This window comes from Cimex lectularius, unplaced genomic scaffold, assembly GCF_000648675.2.
Source record: "Cimex lectularius strain Harlan isolate CLEC.00 unplaced genomic scaffold, Clec_2.1 scaffold105, whole genome shotgun sequence".
Classification (NCBI taxonomy): domain Eukaryota; kingdom Metazoa; phylum Arthropoda; class Insecta; order Hemiptera; family Cimicidae; genus Cimex; species Cimex lectularius.
The window spans coordinates 563,384-587,940 of NW_019394178.1; the positions used below are offsets into that span (position 1 = coordinate 563,384).

Here is a 24,557-nt window from a genome sequence, read left to right on the forward strand (position 1 = left end):
AAATCGCATAATCAATTTTTTTAATAAGAAAAACGATTGTAAAGACAAATGTACGGTAAACCTGAAATATTATATACCATATTAAACAAAACTTAGCGATAAAATGCGAAACCATGCGATTCATTAGTCAAAATTTTTACCAAACTTCATGGTTGCCATTGATAACATTAATGTTAAGTGCTTACATAACTAAGTTCTTACATACACTAACTATAGCCAATTAATAAAACATATTGCATATGATTTTAAGACAGCATTTTAGACAGTTTTTCTGATCAAATGCCTACAACCATTTCGACGTTTAACATTAATTAATGTTAATTTTTATCAAAACACCATGGGAAAATACTACTTTTTTGTTAATGCCCTGGCGCATGAAATAACCTAAGCCACCAATTAAATATCAGCCCATAACAAAAAATATGCCAAGAAACCTTAGAAAATTTTTCCAGTTATTTGACAGACTTAAAAATGAAGAATAACTTTATTTTCTAACAAACATCAAGTAAATTAAATGTTTGTTTTCCACGAATAAATTCAGCGATAATGGCAATCTACAGATAGACTTATTCTTGCCTACAAACATACACACGCCAAAAAATTAATTTAGTGACTCGAACAAACATATTCTCCTATTAAACTATATACTTGCGCAAACACATTCATTCAACCAACATATTCTCCTAAACAAAATTACAAACACATTCACTCAAACTAATATACTCTTTTAAACCAACTAATAAGCACATTCACTCCAACAAACTAACATACGTATGCAAATACACTCATTCAAACAACATACTCACGCATACAAATTTATTTTCATTAAAAAAAATCAAACCATGTAACTAAAGCACTCACTCCCGTAAACAACAAACATATAGTGTCAAACAACCAAACATACTCACGCAAACGAATTAATTTAGTCACTCAAACAAATTACCACATTTATAAAAAAAAAAACGCACAGAAACATACAAACATACTCATGCAAACACAAACTAACATAATCTAATTAACAAACAAACTTACACAATAAAGACCCATACTCACGCAAACAAATTGACTTAGTCACTCGTACAATCTAGCATACTCTTTCAAACAAACTAACGTACTCACGCTCACAAATTGACTTAGTCACTCATACGAACTAGCTGACTTTCCCAAACTAACTAGCAACCACATTCACTTAAACAAATGTACGTATACCAATTTATATTTTCCTCCTTTCACACAACACCAATATGACGCCACAAGAATAGCACCACACTTTATGCCCTGAAGGTCGAACGTCCCCAAAAAAAATAAAAAAGGTGTTTTTCTAAACTACCTTATTCTTGACCGATCCTCAAAACTTCAACAAATTATAGTTTATAAAGCTCCATAATTAGTTAATTAGTTAGTTATGAGATAGGAGGGAAAATTCAAAAAGGTGGGGTTGATATGGGAAGTTAGTGTCCGAGTGGATCGAAGTCACGATAGCTCAAGCGATAGAGTAGCGGCGTATCTAGCCGAAGGTCGTGGGTTCGAATCCCGCGTGTGACACTGACTTTTTTATTTCAACTAAAAACCTTAATTAATTGAAAGTTATGAGATATGGGGAAGGATTGCCTTGTATTTGTTTCTTTTCCTTGTATGGAGTTCAGATTCAGAATCATGATTTTGAGCGGTTATATATAAAACATATTTGTAAGGGATTTAGTGACCGTTAATTAATTATTACGTTTTGGCACTATCCAATGGTTCATATATGTAATGCTAGATTATTTAAAATATTGTTAAAACCCTGATTTTTAAGTGTTTGTTTTGTCAAGGTATGGTCAGAGGGATAGGAGGAGGGTGTTAGTGAGATATAATTGATATAGATGTTGGGGACTGGCAGGTTGTGTAAAGTAAAAGTTAATGGTGGTGATTGAAGGCCACATTTACATGTAAATAAAGTTTTTAAGAGATGCCCATACCGACATAATTATCGTTCTCGTTATTAATTAGTCCCCGAGGCCCCGAATCGGACAGGTTTGGTCTAACGGGCGAACGCGCCTCCCATTCATCCCCAATCCAGAAGGAAATGGGGCCTTTTTCTTCAAAGGGATTCGATCATAAAAGTCTGTTCTCCGCTAGTTTGGAACGTGCCGTGTTGGCGTTTCGAATCGATCGGACACGGATCTCAATGTCGTTTTTCATTTCGTCGCGTTATACGCTTTTATGTTTTATGAGTCGCCCTTCGAGAACGGCGAGCGTACTCCCACGCCCTTGAATCCCCTTTCTCCACTCATCTGAGGAGACGGAATCGTCAAATCATAAAAGACGACGGATCAAGAGATCTAGTCCTAGCAGACAAACATGCAAAATAGCCCAGTGTCCAATTTTTGTCCTGAGCAAATATCATGTTAATGAAACAAAACTCGTGTGTTACATAAAAGAAAAGCCCGTGCTTTATCCAGAATACTGTGATAAAGATGGTGGAGGTCGGCCATTGCCATCGCCAGACGACTGTAATTATTACTATCGCTGCTGCCCCTGGAGGCAACACGATCTCCCCCTCTACTTTCTTCCATGGGTGTACCTAGATATTTTTTCGTGTTCCTTTAAAGCTTACTTTACAAATTTTATCTACTAATATCTAATTTGTCGATGAACAAAAAATATAACTGAATCCCAATAAATCAAACATTACAAAGGAATTCAAAATGGTTAGTAAAATAGTTACAATTCCATTTTGCCATATTTGATTTGCTTATAGGTATCATATCGTATGGGAATTTCACGTCAGGCTTAATTTTTTACAACTTACGACAGGGATATAAGATCAGAACAAATACTTATATACTTTTTTTCTTAGTACATTTGAGCTTGCTTAAAATCTTGAACAATATAATTAACTTTCTACTAAATAACTTTAACTTTCTGTAACGAAAAAAACGAAACTAGGCGGATCTATTGCTACGTGATAAAATTTATTCAAAACAATGTACATAGGATATTGAAAAAATAAGTTTCTGTTTAAATTATTGATTTAAACCTGTATTTAAAAGAGTAATCTACAAATGTGTTCTAATTATTGGGTTGTCCGGAAAATAATGCAGGATTTTAAGTTTTCATTAAAAAAAATCTATATAAAATATTCTGTTTACGTTTACAGGATTACNTTTTGATTAAAGAACATTGCTTTAAAGTAACTAGTTTCTTTTTTTTTGTTTAATACCAAAATCCTGCATTATTTTCCGGACAACCCAATAGTACAACAAAACTCATTGATTATTTATTATTGAACAATAATAAACAAGTTTTTGTAAGGCCTGTGTTTCGAAAAGAGTACTTCAAGTCGAAATTCCCCATCATCATTAGAATGTTTTCTCCTCGGGTTTTTTTCGGTTCAAGTCGAAAGGCATACTAGACGATGGGTCGTCATTAGATGACCAAATAGACGATTCGTCATCATCATACCGTTTCAGTGGCTGTGAGAGTGGGCCTGTATTTATTCAGTCTAACCGTTCAAATCTTTAGAGCCGGACTTGTTTAATCTCCCGTACATTAAAGAAACGATGTTATTTACAGGCGTAATACATCATCAGGGGGCTTGACTTCGACTTTTCCCATTCTTCATTTTACTACGTTCTAAAATGAGTTATTTTTATTATTCTTCGTGTAGTCGGAACATTAATTACTTTTATCTAATCGAATTTTTCTTCACTAATACATTTGGGATCTTTGATTTAAAATTTTATTTTAAAGTGAAGCTTTCAATTATATAATACAATAAAAAACTATCACTGTATGTTTACGTAGTTTGGAGATTTCTGATCATTTTGGATTAACCCTGTCAGACGCGTTTTGTCTTTTCGCCATCTTTAGTATTCGGCCATCCGTGCCTCACCCTGCTTACAACCCTGACTAAAGGACTCCTATTGTAAATGGTTGAGAAAACAACACTCGCACGGTCGGCCTGAAAGATCTAATAACTTATGGTCACAGATTGTATTTATAATTCAAAATGATGATTGGCAGTTCAATTTGAAAAAATTATCATTGGCCAAGGTATAGCTAAATAGGTACTTTTGCTTTACAAAAGAAATTAAAATATCCACAAATCATGGATAAAATCCAAGATTGACTCCAAATAAAAAAATACAAGAATCGTGAAGTAAACACAGATAGAAACACAAATAATCAGTTAATCTAGGTGTAAACAGTACTTTTGTTGTTCAGAAATTTTCTGTCATTGTTAAGGTAAGCAAACAATTAAACCTCTTTGTTTAAAACAGTCAAAAAGGGCGTTTCATCCGGGCGAGCATTAGTACAAACAATGCGTTTGATTAGACGTACAGAGGCGGCGTTACCCGTGCTACTGTCTCGAACAGGTTTTTCGTTTTATTCAGAAGAACAAGTTAGTTGAAGAGCGTAAGATTGTGGATGAATATTGAGCGAGTGGAGACATGACAATGGGACGGGAGAGTAACCGAACGTCCAAAGGGGTACAGACTCCTTTGTTTATCTTCGTTAAACTTGATTTTATTTGGTGTTAGTTGAACGGTAGGAAATTCTAGTGGGTCTAATGATTCCAAAATGTCCGTGCACGAGATGGTGGGACGTGATTGTGTGAGACCTTTGAAACCCAATACGCTGGACCTCATTTTCTGGACCTTTGGCTTCTGTCAAATCAAATCTTTCTTAAAGTAAGTCGACTGACGTGAATATATACATTGTAACAAAGGACTATTTAAACCTTAATAAAAAGAAATTAACAAATTTATTGAGTAACAAAAGAAAGGATAATGGGATCGTTTAGCGCAGATTGACCCATGGTCGTATTAATCAAACCAATCATGGCATAATATTAACTTATTAAATGTTCCAGTACTTTGAAAAAAAATATCATAAAATGATTTTGTTACTGTATACATGCATACAGAATAAGATTTATTTAAATTACGAAAAACATACAAAGGATTCGTGCAAGAGTTTTATTAAGCTAATTAAGCCTGCTACGTTTCCGCCAAGGAGCCATTTATGCACTTTTCATAAGTAAAATCTGCATGAATATTTATCTTTTAGAGCACCAAGACGGAAATTGGGGAGGGGATGGGGCTTGCAATAAAACAGCTGGATTAACTTTAATTAACTTGCATGTGCGAAATTCCTCAATTGGCGTAACTTCAGCAGAATATAGGCATTAAATAAATATTATCTGAGGGTAAAGTAATTGTATAAGGAAAACAATCCATTCGGGAATATCGATTAATAAAGGACCATTTTATCTCAACATTTTAATTTAATAAGCTTTTTTCTTACAAAAACATTTACGTTAGATTACTTAATGTTATTAATAAAAGGTCCTGAATTTTGATTAAACTTAATCAACTCTGATTTTATTGTCGCTAATAGAATCCGTCAAACAAATAACAAATCGTGTTATCATAGAAAATTAAGTCTATCGTACATCCTATAAATATTCAAACAAATCTGTCGTGGAAGTTACGAGGATTTTTATGCGACTTTCAGCATTTAAGTGATAGTTATTCCTCAGATAACCATTAATACCGACAGCACAAACTACAAGCTTCCTTATAATTTTTGTCTAGAATGCTAAATACTTAGATTTGGTTCGCAACGAGTCTGCAATTGTGTTCCTAATCTTAAATTTTATCAAATTTATTATTTGATAAGTAATAAACATCATTTAAAAATGATTCACCATTAGACACTGTTATTCTCTTTTGATTTGGTTACCTCAAAAACGAAACGGAATTGATATTTATTTGCAGTAGATGTGTGTATACATACATCAATTCTTTTTTTTAAAGTGGAATATATAAAAACAATAGTGATGAAAAACATAAACCAGAAATATAAGATTAATATTTCATAAGCAATACACCTGTATAAATACGGGTTCTTTTGTAATTGTGCTCCTAATATAATATTTTAACGAATTTATTTATATTATTTATCTGAGATTTAAAAAAACGTCGCGGAGATATGTATATTCCATAAGAAATAAGCAACATTTAAAAATGATTCTCCTTTCTCATTTTGGTCATTTTTACTATTTATTTCAATGATGAAAGTGAACATGAAACAAAATTAAGTTTTGTAGAATAGTCCATTTTAAAAAATATTTTACTCGGAATATTATATACGGCTTTTTTTTCTTTCTTTTTTTTAACGAGGGTTCGAAACAGCAGAGGTTATATCAACCCTTGGGGTGCTGGGGTTTTTGAAAAAAAGCCCATTTGTAAGTATGTCGGGTTCGAATCCAGGGCCGCTGGATTCGAACCCGGGACCTTTACCTTACAGTGATGAGCGCCGTGTCAACGCCTAAACCGTAGCGGCCACCGACGCCCCCGGCCTTTGTTTATGTGGAAGATGAGAATAACAATAGCGATTGTCCATAAGAAGGAAATATAAGATTTATATGTTATATGCAATGGTCATTTATAAATACTGGTTCTTTTAGACTTTTCTTTTATAATTGAAATAATGATAATAATATATTAATAACATAAATAGATGTGCGAAGCAGACTTTTTTTTAAAAAGAATTTAATTTCATATGCTGAAACTATAAGCTTAGTGTTTTATAAGCAGCAGTAATTACTCAACTATAAAACTCTTAATTTTTTCGTGTGATATTCTTCTACTATAATATAATATGTATTTGATTTTTATTTTATTGCTTCGATAGACACAAATTTGCAAGTGTCATGAATCCTGTTTTTTTAAACTTTAAATATGTTACGAGCAATATTAGTAGTTTTAGTAATTTTCTCCTTTATTACACCTTTTACGATAGGTATTTTTTATCGTTTATACATTTTATTATTTGAGTATAATTTAATTGGTTTTTTAAGACCAACATCAGGAACGAATAAAAGCTTAATAATACATAAATTAAGCTTAATAAAACCAACCTTAATATTTCACAAGCAATTTACAAAAACATAAAAACTAGTCTTTATCAATTTTTACCACAGTTGAAGTATCAACCAATTAAATATTGATGATGTACTATAATATAAAATAATATTTTAATTATTAGCTTATTATTTAAAGTAATTAATTCAGTCAATTAAAACCGCTGCATATATGAATTAAAATAAAATAATATATTAACCGGAGTGGTCTCATTTTTTATTAATTTAAAAACTCTGATTCTAATACATATTTTTAATACATATTACTATATGTACTATTACATATAATTCAATTAACTAATTAAGCTTAGTATTCAGTAAAGCGGTAGTAATGAACTTCCTTTTGCTTTTTGCTCTTTTACAACATTTGATATATAACATGTCAATTTTTCTTTTGAGTAAATTACTATCAAAAATAGTACCCCGATCAGTGTTTCATAAACAATAGTGGCTTCCTTTTAAAATTTCTTTTCAAATTGCATATTTTTCTAATATTATAACTGGGACTAATTTTTCTTGTATGTGTAGAATATAAAAGAATATATAACCGTGCAATTGTGATGTTTTTATAGATTTAAATAATTTCTTTTCTGTCTAATGCATACTATTTTTTAAGTAACGATTTTTGTTAAAGCTGTTTCACCTCAGAGCAAATCAAACTTTTATATATATTTCATTTGGTTCTGCATGTAATGTTTTCCCCTTTTATCCGCATACCTTCTCTGGTTTTTTATTTCTTTAGGTCTTTATTTCACTTCCAGGGCCGAGGTGATCAAGAAATTCTTCTTCGAGATTGTAAAACGGCTGGAAGGAGAAAGAAATGAGTGAATATAAGAGCGAGTGAGATAGATGAAGAGTTGTAGAGGCGGGTTTTGTGATTGGGTTGTTTGAGTTGATAATTCCATCTGGGTCTCCCCTCTTCGGGCCTAAGCCAGTCGTCTAGTCCTCTTGGGTGGCCAGTACCCTACCGACTTTCGATCGGATTTCTCGACTCCAGTGTACAGTGTTTTTGTTCTTTGAGTGCAGAATTAGTGCATTAATAACCAAGAAAAAGTGATGGTTGATCAGTGCTTTGTCACGGGTTCCTGGCGGGGTGAGCGTTCAGCCTTTTGGCCCACGTCGCACCATCCGACCTCTTGAGGATGACACTCGGCCTAGTTACTAAACTACGAATACTTTAAAAAAATTAAAACTAAGTAAGTTACTTTTAATTAAAGAATATTGATAAATTCTGAAAACCGATTAATAACCATATCAAAAGATTAAATTCACCTTTCTAACGTATTGGCCACAAAAACTTCCTAAACTTACAATATTTGATAAAATTACATAATTTTAGCCAGAGTTTGCGTTTGGAAGATGAATAAAACGAAAATATAGTGTTTTAAGGATAAAATCTGCCAAATCCCTAGTCACTTCAAGTTTTATTTTTCGCTGTCGCAGGAAACCCTAAAAATTTTCCCCTTTTCGTACAATATTTGAAAACCTGTTTCCGGATGTTGACAATGGCTGAGTCGTTGAATAGACAGGCACAATGAAGCCCTCGCGTGGAAACTTAAGTTGAAAAGAAAACCGAACGAGCGTAGTATTATGAAATACGTTTTCTCGCAAAATTCCTTCAACTGCTGCAGCATTGCAATATTTTGAAAGAAATCAAAACTAATGAACAAAGGGAGTTTTCCGTTCGATCCTATGCGGCTTTTTACACAACTGCATCAACAGCCTTTAGGATAACTCTTTCCAATATCAATAAGTAGTAAAGCATATTAAGAATAATATAGAATCTTTTTCCCACAAGGTACTCATTAGAAAAACAACAAAACCTTTGAATTATATCTGTGCAAACGATATGACCATAAAACTTGACTTTAATATAATTTTATCAATGGAAATTATCAGAAATAGATTCGTAATATAAAATCTATTGGGTAGGAATAGAATATGAGGCTTGATTTACAATTGTAAATTTTGAGACAAAAGATTAAAAATGAGGCAATCTGATTTTAAAGATTAGATGTTGTTAACATAAATAATTAAAATTGATTAGTAAAATTATATTATACCATTTAACTTAGTACCATTTGTTCCTAAAAAAAAGGATCTACGATATGGTTCCGTAAATTTACACTTTCAAAATCAGAACAAAAAAATTATTATGGAATATATTAATAGAAAATACTAACAATATTCAAAAGAAAAAGTAGTATTAAATTTTTGAAATGTAGAAATATCAATAAAAAAATACTTGTGTAGGAAAATTATTATCTGTTCTGCTTTGAGATGGTTGATATTCTTAAAACGATGCCAATATAGTATAATGATTTATCTTTTTAGGAACTTTGACATTTTCAAAACAAACCTCTAAAGGGGTGTTTTTCGCTCTTATTTTGATCTAGGAGCTTCTAAATTTCTAAAACATTAGCTATGTATAAAAAAAGGAAAGAACAAACAAAAATGAACCTCTATTGCTTTTTTTAAAATTAATCTGTCAGTCAGAATATAAATTCTATGACTATTTACTTTTTTGTTATAAGTACTTTGGGATTTGTCGAACGATACCCAAATAGTAAGGCAATTAAACTTATACTTTGATTTAGGATTTGTAGAAGAAAAAATTGTGGCAATACATTAATAGGGAAAAAATAAACTATTATCTATGCCTGGGATTTTCTAACTTGTTGCAATAAGCCCAAATTGGATAACTGAAATATCCAATAAACAGTGAATTGAGTTTATGGCAATAAAACGAAAAAGAAAAATTAATGACATATTGTGTTAAAAACTTAAAATAAATTAGACATTTATTGACTGAATAATAATTACTCTGAAGGCATTGACTCAATGATTTTTAAAGCTGGAAAGAGGAAGTAAGTTATTGACTACTTCGTTTGCCCCGATTAACTAACTATTTGGTTTTACAAAGTAATTGGTTATTAAAAACTGATTGAGATTGCGCTTCATTCATTATTAAAATTAAGTCCGTTATATTTCGTGTTCCGATTGACCAAATAACTTCTTTCAATAAATTAATTTTTTTATGTAAGGTCATGTCCGACAGCTTGGTCATTTCAACCAATATCTTACATAAAAAGATTAATTGATTGAAAGGATTAAAATTAAGACTGAAAAGGAATAAATTGAATGGTGTAAAAACATACAAACTTCATGCTTAAGGCTTGAAAATTTATAGAAATATCCACTGTTAATTTTGTAGGATGCTTCGTATTTTCCAGTTTATTTACTTTCTTGATTTTTTAGTCTGAGTATGGAATTCAATAAAATAATATGCTTATTAGGTTAATGTCCAAGTGAGCAACCTTTATATTTTTATTATAGGTAAGGTTGAATTCTTAGGACATAGAGGGTGAATAAGTTTAATGTTTTTTTTTCTTTTAAGCGGTGTAAAATTTACATCCTGTCTTGGATGAGAATTCAACGTGTTTGAATTTATTTTACCCGGCTACAAAATTAAAAAGCCTCTTTTTCTTTTCCGACTCCGACATTCCGTCCCTATTCGTCTTTCAAGAAAATCCAGATATGTCTGTGGGATGAGAACTAATGACAGCTTTGTAAAAGTATTTCTCTTTCAAGTTTCAACCAACCCGAGCTATAAGTTGAACCAATCTTTTGGGGAAAAAAAACTCCACGTCTTAATTTACCCAACAGTTCCAAATTTACAAATTTTTTGGGATGTTTTTCATGTTGATTATTTATAGAAAAATCAAGTTGGATCATCCAAAGTCTTGTCGGTTACGTAACGACAGATCTGGACAAATGTTGGCATTCGAAAGTTGGGACGTGTGTTATTAGAGTGGATTTCTAAAGCTTAACTCGTTGGAAATTAGTCTATTAAAGAACCTTAAATTAATTCATTAATTAGTTTTTAATTCTTTTAAAAAGTTCTAACAGATTATATAAGAATGGGCGAAATCTTCGTCAGTTTTTTTTAACATAAATCGGTTTTTTTCAACTCTAATCCGCTAATTTTAGCTTGTTCATCAGCTGCTAATCCCCAAACAAAATGACCACATTGCTTTGTAAATTATTATTTTGTATCTATTTTTTAATGTACTGAAGTGTTGATAGGACTGCGGAGGCCGAGAACATAGGATGCCCGACTTGGACTTGCCACATGAGTGGTTTTGACTTCGTCCCCCATGGTTTTTTAGTTGAGAATTACATGAAAGATGAAAAAGTACTTGTCCCCTCACCGTACCAGCCAGCGGGTAGTTGGAAGTTAAGCCATCCTGTTGATTTTAAAAATGTTTGGTTTTTAGAAAAACAATACGAGGATTCATTCAATAAATTTGCAATACCGAAGAGGCCGTTGCTCTCCTCAATTTTGTCCCTCTACTTTCCTCAACTTTACAAATTTTCCATCTCAGTATTTTCACTCCCAGGTAGAAAAGGCGTTCCAGGTAGTCTGCCCCTTTCAAAAAGAAAACTGTCCTACATTTGTGTCCGATGCAATAAAACAAACGTCAAGCATATTTTAAATTCTATCTGAAGTTAAATTGTAAGTTGTACTATCTTTCTGGTTGCTATTCATCGAAAAATACCATTTTTTTCGTCATACCTTGAAAAAGATAAATTCCCTAACTCTTTACACTTTGTTATAACACATTATTAAATTTAGACCTAGCTTAAACTTTTATGATAAAGTCTGTAAATAAAAGTGAGTGCTATTTTAAATTAGTTTTGGATTCATCAATGAACATACTAGGAATCTTTTTTATTCTCAGAAATTTTTAAGTATACATTTAAATAAAGTCCTTTACTACTTCGCCTTTGTGATCAGCTCGGTCGACAAACGTTAACATAAAAAACAATTCATTGCGAAAAAGTAGAACAGATGATTGACCAGTTTGTTAGAAAGTCGAACTTTTATGCGACTACATCGACAATAATTTACATTTTTTATGTTACTTTTATGGTGTTTTTTTCAAACATGGATAGCCAACAAGAACTTTTGATCCTGCTCCGTCCTGCACATATGTCGAAATTTTCCCATTTTAACACATCCCAGTAACGGAATGGTAAAGTCAGTTAAATGTGGGAGATAAATGAAGGATTAGAAAAACATTAACCCACAAAAGACGCATGGACACATTACAAACGCATGTGTACAACAATCCCCTCCTGATTCTTATGAATACAAAGCGGAGGAGTTGTCAAATGTAGGGTCTAATCCCTAAATCTTTGTTGTTTGTTGTTGGCTGTTGTTACAGAATGCACACCTTGACACGAACGGTAGCAGAGCAAATGGTTCACATTTAATGTACACACGTATAAACACAATTACTCGCTCCGTCCCCCATTACATAACACGCTGTTGTATTTTCTCGCGCAATTAATAGAGAACCTGATAAATTATTCACTTCGATCATTCATTCACCTTTACACGATCACCGGTTTCTCAAAAAACCCATTAACTTGATTAAAACTGAATTACGCAGTATCTTGATCATTCACTTTTCGCATATACACTCAAATCTTGTTCACCTTCAAAAACTCCTAAATTCACTGATTCACTCATTCACATTTATATTATCCATTTACTTAGTCTTTCATTTGTAAATTCATTTAATTACTCATTCACCAAATAACTCATTCACTTGCTCATTCCTGCATTCATTTGCTTATGGTCGCATTGAAATTATTGCTAATAACTATTGCTTGCATTCTATGTGGTATCGGTTTTATGTGGTTTTGAATATGGTGTTGTGGAATATTCTCATATTCCTCCTACACCGCCATTCTTATTTTCTGCAAATTCTCTGACACCACTGGGCGTGATTTTTGACAACTCGTTCCAAAGGTGTTTAGGATTTAAGTCCGGACTACACGCTCAGCTAGGATCCTAGCTATGTGGAGGAGCCTTGCGTTGTCATACATAAAAATAAAACCGTCGCCAATTAGTGGCATTTGAGGAACAACTTCTGATAACACATCTTCAATATATCGAGCAGCTGTTATGAACCTCGATGTAGATCAAGTTTGTGTGTCCTTCTATAGAAATGCCTGCCCAAAACATAACAATACCACCTCCTAGCATCTCCGGAGTGAAAATGTTAAGGTGATATATCGCTCTCCAATTCTTCTCCAAACCCAATCTCTGCAGTCAAAAGACTTCAAACAAAACCTGGTCTCATCCGAAAACAATATATTAGCCCAATCTTGCTCAGATCAATTGATGTGATTTCTTGCGACTCCTAACCGAGCAGCTGTTCTGTGCCTTGACAGAAGTTCTGGACCAGTTGCAGGCCTTCTCTCACGAAATCCATCTTCTGAAAGTCTTGCCTTAAACTGACATTAGCATTTCTATCTTGTTTAAGTCGTTGGTTGATCTCAACCCTTCTACATCAAGCAGTAGAATATCGAGTATGGAGTACATTCGAAACAATGAAACGATCATCTTTCCGAGATGTGACACGATAGCGACCTGATCAACACCGTCTTGAGTAACCTCCAGTATTTTGGCAGTGTTGGAAGACTCTTCGGAAAGTTTTTCTGGGAATGATAAACACCGTGGCCACATACGTTTGACTTCTTCCATCTTCCAGCAATGCTATGATTCTAGCCGAATCTGTATCACCTAAAACCATTACTCAAACAAATTTGAGACTTAAATATGGTACAACTTAGAAAAATCAAACGACTGGAACGTTAGGAAGAACAGGAAAACCAACAAAACAGAGATCGTGAGAACAAGTGGGAGATTTTATATTTTTATTTACCTCGAATTCTTTAAAACGGACCAAATATTGTTGTAAGATGATCAATGGAGGATTATCTAACAGATTATTAAAAATATTGAGGGTGGTTATATTTTTTACCTCTCAGTGTAAAATCTTCTAGAGGTCAATCTCTCGTTGAAAATTCGAATTAATTACATTTTCCCATTCAATCAACTACTCATTCACTTGATAATTCCTGCATTCATTCAATCGCTTGTCGCCTAATTCGGCTTGTGTTGACATTGTCTTACTGACATCCTCTCAATATATTAAATATATTATTCGTTTAATTAATCAATATCTTGTGCACAAATTTATATAAGTTCCCGATCACCTACTCACAAGATTACACATTCGCTCGCAAAAAAATTTCTTTCGCAGAACAACCTTTTCTTGTTTTTTGGCCGTCGGAAATAAAACGTTTAAATATTTTGCCCATTTTATTGCGCTAATATGTCTGAGTTAATACGAATATACGTGGGCGTCCTTTCGAGATTTTTGTCTGTTAAAGTTTTTGCGAGACCTTTTTCGTTGTTAATAACAATTAATTGATTTCTTTTAATGTCAAGGATATGTAAAACGGAGATTAGCTAGATTTATTAGTTTAAAAAATGCCGTGTTGAAATCGTTGGAAGAATATAATTTCTCCTGCTTTGACTACTTTTAGGCTTCCTTTTTCAGTCTTTAGCATAAAGTAAATGTTACGTCGTAAGTGAATCAATGCCTTTAAAAATGTTGACGAAATAGCACACTTGCAACCGGTTAGCAGCCCCTAGACCTTGCTTGTCTCGAGTGTACACTTGCGTCACAACACCTCTCGACTTTAAAACTGTTAACACTATTAGCAATAGTGTAAAATAACATAAATTCACATAACAATGTTGTTTTGAACCGTAAGACATAGCGATAAATCTTGTTTTTCACTATTTCGATGTGTTAGGTAGTAAAAAAAGAATCCCGCCAGATGTCCATGAAGAACATACAACGCACAACAATATAGCTACTTGTTATGGATAATTACGTTGACTGACATTTATCACGACGGTTAGATAATGGCCGAAACCGTGAAATCCCACTGAACAATCCCTTTTTTATTTACTTTCACGTCAATATAAGGGCACGGTTTACCGGAGCCGCTAAACAGGCCCGAGCTGGAAGTGGCTTTGGTATGTGGAGGCATATGGCAAGGAAGGATGACAGCCAGGTAGAACAGGGCCGGGAACCATTGTGCCTTTCCTCCAGCCAAGGCCGAACTCCAGATCATCTCATTCATTATACCGGCGTTGAAAAAAGAAAAGGGGCTAACAGTATATCGAATCGTGGTAATAATCCACGTCCCTCCCTCCGCATCTCGAGCCCCTCTCTTTTCTTCACCTCTAATCAGGCCACAGACAAAAAGTCGGGGAAGACCTGCGCCCTTAAGAATAAAATAATGACTTCATCTATCCCGGCAGAAACCAGCTCTGGGCCGGTATTAGTTTATGGTTTTCTTTACGCTTTGAAATTTTCCATTTAGACAAACATCACGTCTTTATTTATAGCTTGGGTCAATTCTCAGGCATCGGTTTTATTGACAAATGGCCAATTTTAAGAGAGACCTGAGAAAATTCTAAAAGCTAATCGGAACTCGTTATTTTCGAGGTGAATCGTTGATAATAAACACACAGATTTATAGACTAAACAAATCAAAGTTCTTTCTTCCAAGCGTGCAATCTAAAAATCAAATAAATAATAATCTCAATTAAATAATTTTACATCCTTTTCTGTTCTATTTAGTCCATATTTAAGCGGTTTTGTTGAAGAAAACATTAACATTTTCTAATACGTAGATTAAAAGTATAATTAATTAAAATTATCCAATTTTTTTACGTTTTTACATCACCACCATCAATCAGACCATTGCTAACACACAAAGTTTCTTAGGGGTTTTTTTTAAGTTGGAAGGACCGGATGTTTTATGTAAGGCGTATCATAGGAATCGAAAATGTTTGGAATTTTTTTTTTCTAGACAGATTGGATCAACTCTGAGCTAAAACAAGATCACTGAACCCGCGTGGCCCTTTCCCAAATTCAAGAATGCTTTAGGAGGAATGTAAAACATGATTAATTATAAGAAAAGTATATGTTTTACAGTTTTATATATATAGTACGATTTAATTAGGTGAAAATTAAAATTCTCCCAATGTGGCCAGAATAAAATATCGTTAAAAGGTGTCTTAGTTGGCATATGTAGGTACTCTCAACACGACAAACAAGAATGACACATCTACACAGAAAACAAACACTTTGAGCCCTGAAGATGATCTAAATAAAGATCGAAACGTTGGAACGATAAAGAAAATGTTTTTCTAAAACCTACGTCACACCAGACTCTCAGGGCTACTAGCTAAATGCTCCTTCTAGTTTTTCATGAGTTCAAAATTCCGATATACAACCTTGAATGAAGAAAGGAATAAAAAACCAAAAAAAAAAAGAACAGAAAAAAGGAACATAACATTGCTTTCTTGCACAGTAAATTGTTGGGAGATGTTATCTAACATTACAATTTATTTTCCAATTCTCCTTTATATTTTTATTCATTTACTAATCTTGAATAGTAAGTCTAATATTTTAGTCATTTTGTGAATTATTAATAATAGTTGTAAGTCCTCACAAGGGTATATTACGCGAAAGCTTGACGAAGGAACTTTGCGTTTTTCTTTTCTTTCAAATTTGCATTATTCGTGATTTTTATTGCAAAATTGTAATATTAAAGGCGGATAAGAATTCTATTGAAATTACTTCCTTATATTGTTATCTTATTTATGTTGTTCTACAAATTTGACTGAACATTCTAAAAATATTTACGAAAATCTTATTTAACAAGATAGACATTTTTATTCATAACTACATAAGAACTATTTATTATAGTGCTTTGCTCAGTACACAATGAAAACAAGCAACAAATGGGCGTCGGTGGCCGCAACGGATTAGGCGCTGACACGGCGCTCCCGGGTTCGAATCGAGTTTTTCAGAAACACCACCACCCTCAGCGTTGATATGACCTTTTCTGTTGCGAACCCTCGTAAAAAAAATAAACATCAAGTAACAAGAAAATTCAAAACTTGTTATAAATTGTTAAACAAATGTATAAATAAGGTAAAAGGAGTGTGCCAGACGGAGTTTTTTTTCCCATCCAGCTTCAGGGAGAATGTTGTAGGGCTTAAGAGAAGACGTATGGTCTCTTTAACTCGGAGGAGAGCCTCGGCTTAAGTGACCAATCCGGTTAGGAGCGGGAATACACAGGACAAAGCTGCGGGACACTGTTTAAAAATCTCGACCCCCCCGATCTCCATATTCGTCGGAAACGCTGTAAATAATAGTGTGGGTATATTCGGGGCGGGGTCTCCTCCTCTCGGTTACTGATGGTCTTCCTCTCTCCCTCTGCCAGACAATTACTGGGTAATAACTCAATCAGGTAGGAGGCACGTAGAGGTCTAGGCTTTCTACTACCCGACCTGCTAAAGCTGGGCCTGTACCTATGTCTTCATTATGGGGCCATTGCCACCAATCTTTCTCGCTCCTTTTTTCCTCTCTAGATACAATTTATATATCTATCTCGAGGATGGAGAAATCTTTTGGAAATTCAAGAAAACTCGTTCAACAGTGACAAATTGAAAAAACTCACAATTTTGGAATAGAAACTGAAAAGAACCGGATCTATCCGATGAATCAATTCAAATTTGATTTGAACTTTAAAAAACCATTGTATTGCTAAATTGTATAAGAACATCTTTTGTTGTAGTTCAAACTACTTTAGAACATGCAGAAACGTCTTCATCGTTGAAATCTATTTCATGTCTTTCAAATAGATTGCTACCAGTCTTTCTCGCGTCTTCTTTTCCCATCAATTTAATTTCTTTATCGAGGAAGAAAAAGTTTTTTGGAAATGAAAAACCTGCTGAACATTACAAGTTGACTTTGTTTTAACAGAGACTGAGAAGAACCCGATCTAACAGACGAATCTATCCAAATTGCATCAAGATTCGAAATTTTAAGTTCACAAAGTCAATGCACTTACATTATCTTAAGAATTTTTTTGTACTTTACCCTACTTTACATCACGTAGAAACTGTCCTCACGATTGATATCTCTCTCATGTCTTCATCTTCTGAAATTTATTTCGTGTAGTTGTCTTCCTATTAGATTACGACTAGTCTTTCACGCTCTTCACCCGCTGTCCCTAATTTATATTTCTATGTCGAGAACGAAAAAGTGGTTCGGCAATAAAAGAAAACCCGTTGAACAGTGACACGTTGAAAACAACAACAATTTTTGAACAGAAACCGAGAAGCACCGGATCTATCTGATGAATTTATCCAAATTATGTCATTCAGATTTGAATTTTAAACTTCAAAAAGGTTACTGTATTTACTACATTACCTTAAGAATTTTTTTTGTAGTAGCCTACCTTAATTCGCTCAGAAACTGTCCTCACGGCTGAAATTTCTCTCATGTAAATGTCTTTATAATGGGATATCGTCGCTAATCTTTCTAACTCCTTTTTACATCAATTTATATATCAACCACGAGAACGAAAATCTTATTTGGGAGAAATTTTTATTGACATAATGAATTAATTTATTTACTACATACTAGCTCTGGATCGATTTATCTTTTTGTAATATTTAACTACTATCCAAATTAAATTTCGTTCAGTAACGAACAGGTTTATTTCTGTGTACTGTCAAGTCAAGGTGCGTTCTCACGATTTAAATATTGTGCTCAAATTTAGTTCATCTAGTTTTTGATTATAAAATAATTAAAATACGTGATCCTCACGTGGACTTGAAATGCTGAAAACAAATTACATTTTGTCGAAAGCATTATTACTAAATCAAGGCATTTGCCTCTTGTCTTGGCATAAAGGTTTTTCACGTTTATGATAACTGTAATGGAAAAATGTTTTTAAAACTTTTAGAATTTTCCTTGCGAATCTACAACTTATATTATGTATAAAATAAATACGATTAGAGAGAAAATGCTTTAGTTCATTGGTCAAAGAAATGGGAATTATCTGATTCGCTATTGAAAAATGAAGACGTTTACCATTTACCTCGGATTACCAGGTAATACTGTGAGAGGTATTCACAGGTATATTCAGCACTAAATTTATGAATTTATGAACCTTGCGCCCTGATGATGACGCGACGTGATGAGTGATGGATATGCGAGAGAAAATGCGTGCTATCAGAAAAGAAATATAAATTGCCCAGAAATAGAAATTGTTGATCAGAAAAGCATAATTAAGACGTTCAGAATCAAGGAAAAATCAAAAGTTGATCAATTTTCATTGAAACAAAATTGATCAAAAGTTAAATCGCAAGAACACAAGACAAATTGAAAAACGCTAAATTTTGAACTGATGCAATGTGGCATTAATGGAATATTACCACCATTTTCAGTCCTTCTTTACCCTCAATTTATATTTCTACTTCTCGGACGAAAAAGACTTGTGGAAATAGAAGAAAACCCGTCAAAAAATGAACTGGTGAATAAAACCCCCAATAATGATTGTTTTTGATCAGAAACTGAGAAAAAACGTATGTATCGGTTGAATCTTCAAAAATTCACCATCAATATTTGAATTTCGAAATTAATAAAGCCGCCATACTTACTAAATTATCATTGTAGGGTCCTCTATTATAGCTTATTTACTCTACGTGATTCTAAAATTGTCTTCACGATTGAAATCGATCTCACGTATGTCTTCTTAAGGATATTGCCGCCAATCCTTCTCACTCCTTCTGTTTTCTTCAATTTATAATTCCTCTTTGGGACGAAAAAGTCTTTTGGAAATAGAAAACTTATTGAAGAGTGAGAAAGTGAACAAAACCCACAATCGTGTATTTTGTCAATTTATGTTTTTTTTTCTAATAGAAACTCAGAGGTACAAGATGTGTTGGTTGAATCAATCTAAATTACATCATCCCGATTTGAATTTTAAATTTCAGAAAGCCACTGTACTGACTAAATTACCCAAAGAAAGTCTTGTTTTGTAGTTTACTCGACTTTATATCATGGAAAAACTGTCTTCATTAGTGAAATCTATTTCATACAGAAATCTTCATAATTGGATATTACCACCAATCCTCGCTTGTATTTTACCCCTCAATTTATTTTTCTACTTCGAGATCGAAAAATTGTTTTACAATGAATAAAAACCCGTTAAACATTCAAATTAAAAATCTATTGGACGAATCTGTCCAAAGTACATCATATAACTTGAATAATTAACTAAGTAAATCCATTTACTGAACTAAAAAGGATAAGCTTTGTAGTTTATATAAGATACCTACAGAATGCTGACAATATATTCAACGGGTGGACATCTATCACATGTTTATCCGATGGAAATAGAGGAAAATCCCTTGATCAGTGACACGTTGCAAAAGAAACACGGTAATGTCTGTTTTTCTACATAAACTGTAATAAATCTATCAAAAATATCATTCCGGGATAAAAGACAAATTTCATAAGACACTGCACTAATTTAAATTACACAGGAATTATTTTTAGCGGTTTAAAATAATCTACATTATGCTGAAACTGTCCTGATGACAGACGATCTATCAAAATTCTATAAAGTTCAAACAGCTAATATGCTTATTAAAATTAACCCAGTACGATCTTTTTCTGTAGTTTATACACTGTAAATCATGTTGAAACTATCACCTTGATGAAAATCGAACACACGGCATTTCAAACAATATTTTCTTAAACGTAACTTTCCCTACTTAACTACAATGTTTTTAAAAAAAACCTTAATTTTAGAATATTCCAGCCTAATTCCTCTAAAATTCAACGAACACATTCCAAATCTCACCATGCCGTCAGTTTTAATTGAAAACCTTATGCAATCGCTGTCACTAAACGAAAATTAGAAATATTATAAATGAACTTGTGTGGCGAAGAACTGACGGGATCCGGTTCTTAGGCAAATCGAAATTACATCACATCAGGATGAATCAATCGACATCACAAAGCTATACTTCTAAACTAACACCGGAAGGACCTATTTTTAACTACATGAACTATCTAGAGCTGAAATTAAAATGATTATAAAATTCTAATACATGTTTTAGTTGTCTTCATTATGCTAAAATAAGCAGCTAAAAATGCTTTATTAATTTTTTGGGATTCATACTAACGTTCTACTCAGTTTTGATGTGCTTTGTGGATTTTTTTCCAAATAGCTTAAATCATATTTGAAATCATGTAAATATAATTTAATAAAAACAATATTTTGGATATAACATTTGAAAAATTATAACAGATTATGTGATATGAAAGCGCAATATTGTTCGATAATGCCCTTTAATCTTCAAGTCGTAAATAGCGATTCTTATTTCCATTTCATCCCCTTTGTTAATTATTTATCCAATCATCTTAAAAATATTAACGGTTAACCCAACATCGGAATAATAGCCACTTATTAAATCGAGCCGAAAAACCTAATCGATAACGGTGAAGAGGTTGAAAAATTCTACTTGCATTAAAGTTGAAGCGTTTCAAAAATTAACCACACAATTTACCTCTTTTACTATGTGGAATTTTTCCGAATTATTTTTCAAATTATATAATGATTGATGTTGAATTCCGTTAGGATTGATATTCAGTTTTAATTTGTTTTTATTTTCAATTATAATTTTATTAGAAAAATTAGTTTTAGCTAGTTTCAGACTGACACGCAAAACATATCTTCACAAAATTCAAGCAATCGCAATTATTCGATCCATCACGTACTTCGTTATTAGATTTTTCTCTTGTTCGGTCACTCTATTCGTTTACTTATTCAAATTCATTTGCTAACAAAACTAATAATTTACATGTACTATTGAGTATAAAAGACCTGACGTTTATAAAAGTATTCTGGACTGAGTATTTAGTTGTGATATAACAATTTACAATTAAAATGTAATTATTTATTTACATGTCTGTGTGTTCTGCATATCTGTTTTATATTGAGTTATTTATTTGTCAATATATTTATTGTGTATGTGTGTTCATATACTTTGTAAGACTGTGAGATATATGTGTATGTATGGCGTATTTCGTGGGGTATTCATATTTATTGTATGGTTATAATTATGTCTTACATGTTACATATATGTATTTAGCAGGCATAATTGACCGTATTAACTATTTTAATCAGTTATCCCGCTCGTGACACTTTTTCATCTCAACCTTAGATTGAAAGTCACTAATTTCGTGGTCCGCTTGACCAATTAATATATTTCAATTAATTAAGGTTTTTAGTTGAGACACTAAGGTGGGTTTGAGATGGGAAGTTAGTGTCCGAGTGGATCGAGGTCACGATAGCTCAAGTGGTAGAGCAGCGGCGTATCTAGCCGAAGATCTTGGGTTCGAATCCCGCTCGTGCCATTGACTTTTTTATCTCAACTAAAAACCTTAATTAATTGTATTTGATTGAAAGCATAATTTATATATAGATTTATGTTTTCATCAAGTTTCCACTAGCTAATCGCAACGCAAAGGCAAAAAAATCATTTGCACACAACTCACCGGTTCAATGTCTAATGCATTCATTAGTAAGCTCATTAACTCATTTACACACTCACTCGTTCACCTATCTAGTGCCAATCTCTTACTCAATCGATCACTCACTCTATATTTTACTCATTTAAACAAATAATTCATTCGGTCATTTAGTTCTAAAATTTTCACACAATCGTTAGTTCACTTACTTACTCACATACTTACTTACTTACTCACACTTACTTACACATTACTTACTCACACCTCATATCTCGTCCAATCGATCTCTAGCTCACACTCACCCACATCGTCACACAATCGTTCTCAACTAATTCATTCAATGTCTCACGTATTAATAAAATCGGTCCCAACTCACGGTTAATTATAATTACTTACTTCCAATAAATTAACTAGTTAATGCATTCATTCATTTGTTCAACTAATCATTCACGTATTACACTGCCTTATAACTCGTACACCCCATCTCCCGCTCATTCACACAATCACTCATAGCTCGTACATTCGATCACGCATTATACAATCGTTAAAACTCATTAACTATTTGAACTAAATTAAATCATATTGATTAATTTATAAGAGTTAAATTGTTCGTTGTTATCTTTTATTTCTAGACATCAATATCTAGTGGGTTCAAAGCAAACTTCGTATCACGAAAACATTTGAGAATCTTGCAGGTACAGATACCCTGTACTTTAACTGCTGAATCCAGGACGTTCTCACCCGCAATGGGGCACTTTGTGGGTACCAGGTATCCAGAGGTAATGAAGCAGTTCGCCGCTTCTTGAAAAGGGCTTCACGTATGGTCGAGCCTATTCGGTGCCACCTCAAAGGGGGATGAAGTTCTGTCGTGGCAGGGGGGGGGGAGGCTGAACGTTTGGCTGAACACGGGAAAACGTTCACAAAAGGGCGAACGACGGCGGACAAGGCAGGCAAAAGAAATGCGCAACATTCTTCGGAAACAAAAGACGTTCGCTTAACAGACGGGAACTGCAGAGTAGTTCGCCTTTCCGCGGCTCGTTGCCGTCGCGGTTTGTTAACGTTTCCAGTGATTGAAGCGCCGGAGAGAAAAAAAATGTATCGGTAAAAGATCAGAAAAGTGGAGAAAAGAACGGTTGAAACGTTTGCAGACATGCACTTTCTTGGAATCCTGGGACAGACTGGAAAATTTATATTTACGACCTAACATTAAATTACCTGTTGAAATGAGTCAATACAACTGCGTACGAAAAGTAATTTTTTCCACACGTTCTTCTAAAATATGCTATCTTACTTGTTTTTCTTGCGGTGTCTTAGAGGTTAAGTAGTTAGTAGTAGATATTAAATAATCACTGTTTTTTTAATACAGTAATTATTGGATGATGTGTCAGATTTTGCATTGAAGTTTGTTGCTTAATTAGAATAGGCTTTGCGTTTAAAATTGAGCCTTGGGCACTGTTTCGTGCTGAAATCCTGATTGATGTATTCTCCAAAAGTATAATGCTTGGCTAATGGAGTCATATTTCAGGGTGGGTACCAGTTGCATATCGTGACCAGCCCTGCGAACCCTCACGATCTCCGTGATTCCTTGAACTTCGTTCCCCTTTCCTTTTCTCTCCTTCACGCCCTCGAGGCACAAAACGACCAAATAACAGAGCTCTCGGGTCGAAACAGATGTACAATTGCGAATCGCCGGACGTCGTCGATATATAATATCGTGTATAATCGTAATTTTTAAAAGCCAATTAGAACCTACGTCGTAAATCTCTGAAACGTCGTTCAATCATTAGATTTTGGTTGAAAACTTAATCGGTAACTGCGCAGAAACCTGTTTAAGGCCCGGTACTTTTCAATGGGCTTCCGGTTGTTTGGACGTTTAAAAAATTAATTGGCCGATTTGTGTTATAGCCAGGAGATGCCACTAGGTACAATTCAATCAAAATTCCTCGTTATGATAGAGCTTCGATATTTTCCATTAATAAAAGAGAAACAAATATTTGCTCCTTAAAAATTTAGAAGTGATATGCTTGTGATTTTTTGATATTATATATGATTAATTTTATTATGACTAAATTTTCCAAAATAATGTGCCAAATGTTTTCACTGTGTGCTATCCCGACTGACTGGTGTCAGAATTTTGAATTTGATTGAATAACATTCTGTTCAAACTTTTTAAAAGCCACTCTTTTTTAATCAGATGTCACGAGATGCCACTGAACACTATTTCAATAAGAATTCCTTCAACTGTCAATTTTTGAAAGTATGTCACATATTATTGGACTTAGGTTTCGTTTCCATTCTTTTCTGATTGTTTAAATTTATTCAAGTGATTTCAAGGGATCCCTATCAATAATTTCGAATTTCCATGATTA

At 33.4% G+C, this 24,557-nt stretch overlaps 1 protein-coding gene across 2 annotated transcripts in view; it reads left to right on the forward strand.

Annotated features, from left to right (window-relative positions):
* LOC106664814 (transcriptional activator cubitus interruptus) overlaps positions 1-24,557 on the forward strand; it is a 64,962-nt gene that overhangs the window by 22,534 nt on the left and 17,871 nt on the right. The window contains exon 1 of one of the 2 annotated variants that reach the window (XM_014390828.2): positions 7,616-8,109. The exons of the other annotated variant lie outside the window; for it this stretch is intronic. The gene's annotated coding sequence lies outside the window, so the exon portion shown is untranslated. Of the gene's footprint in view, positions 1-7,615; positions 8,110-24,557 lie in introns of those variants that run through there. 2 annotated transcript variants of the gene reach the window in all.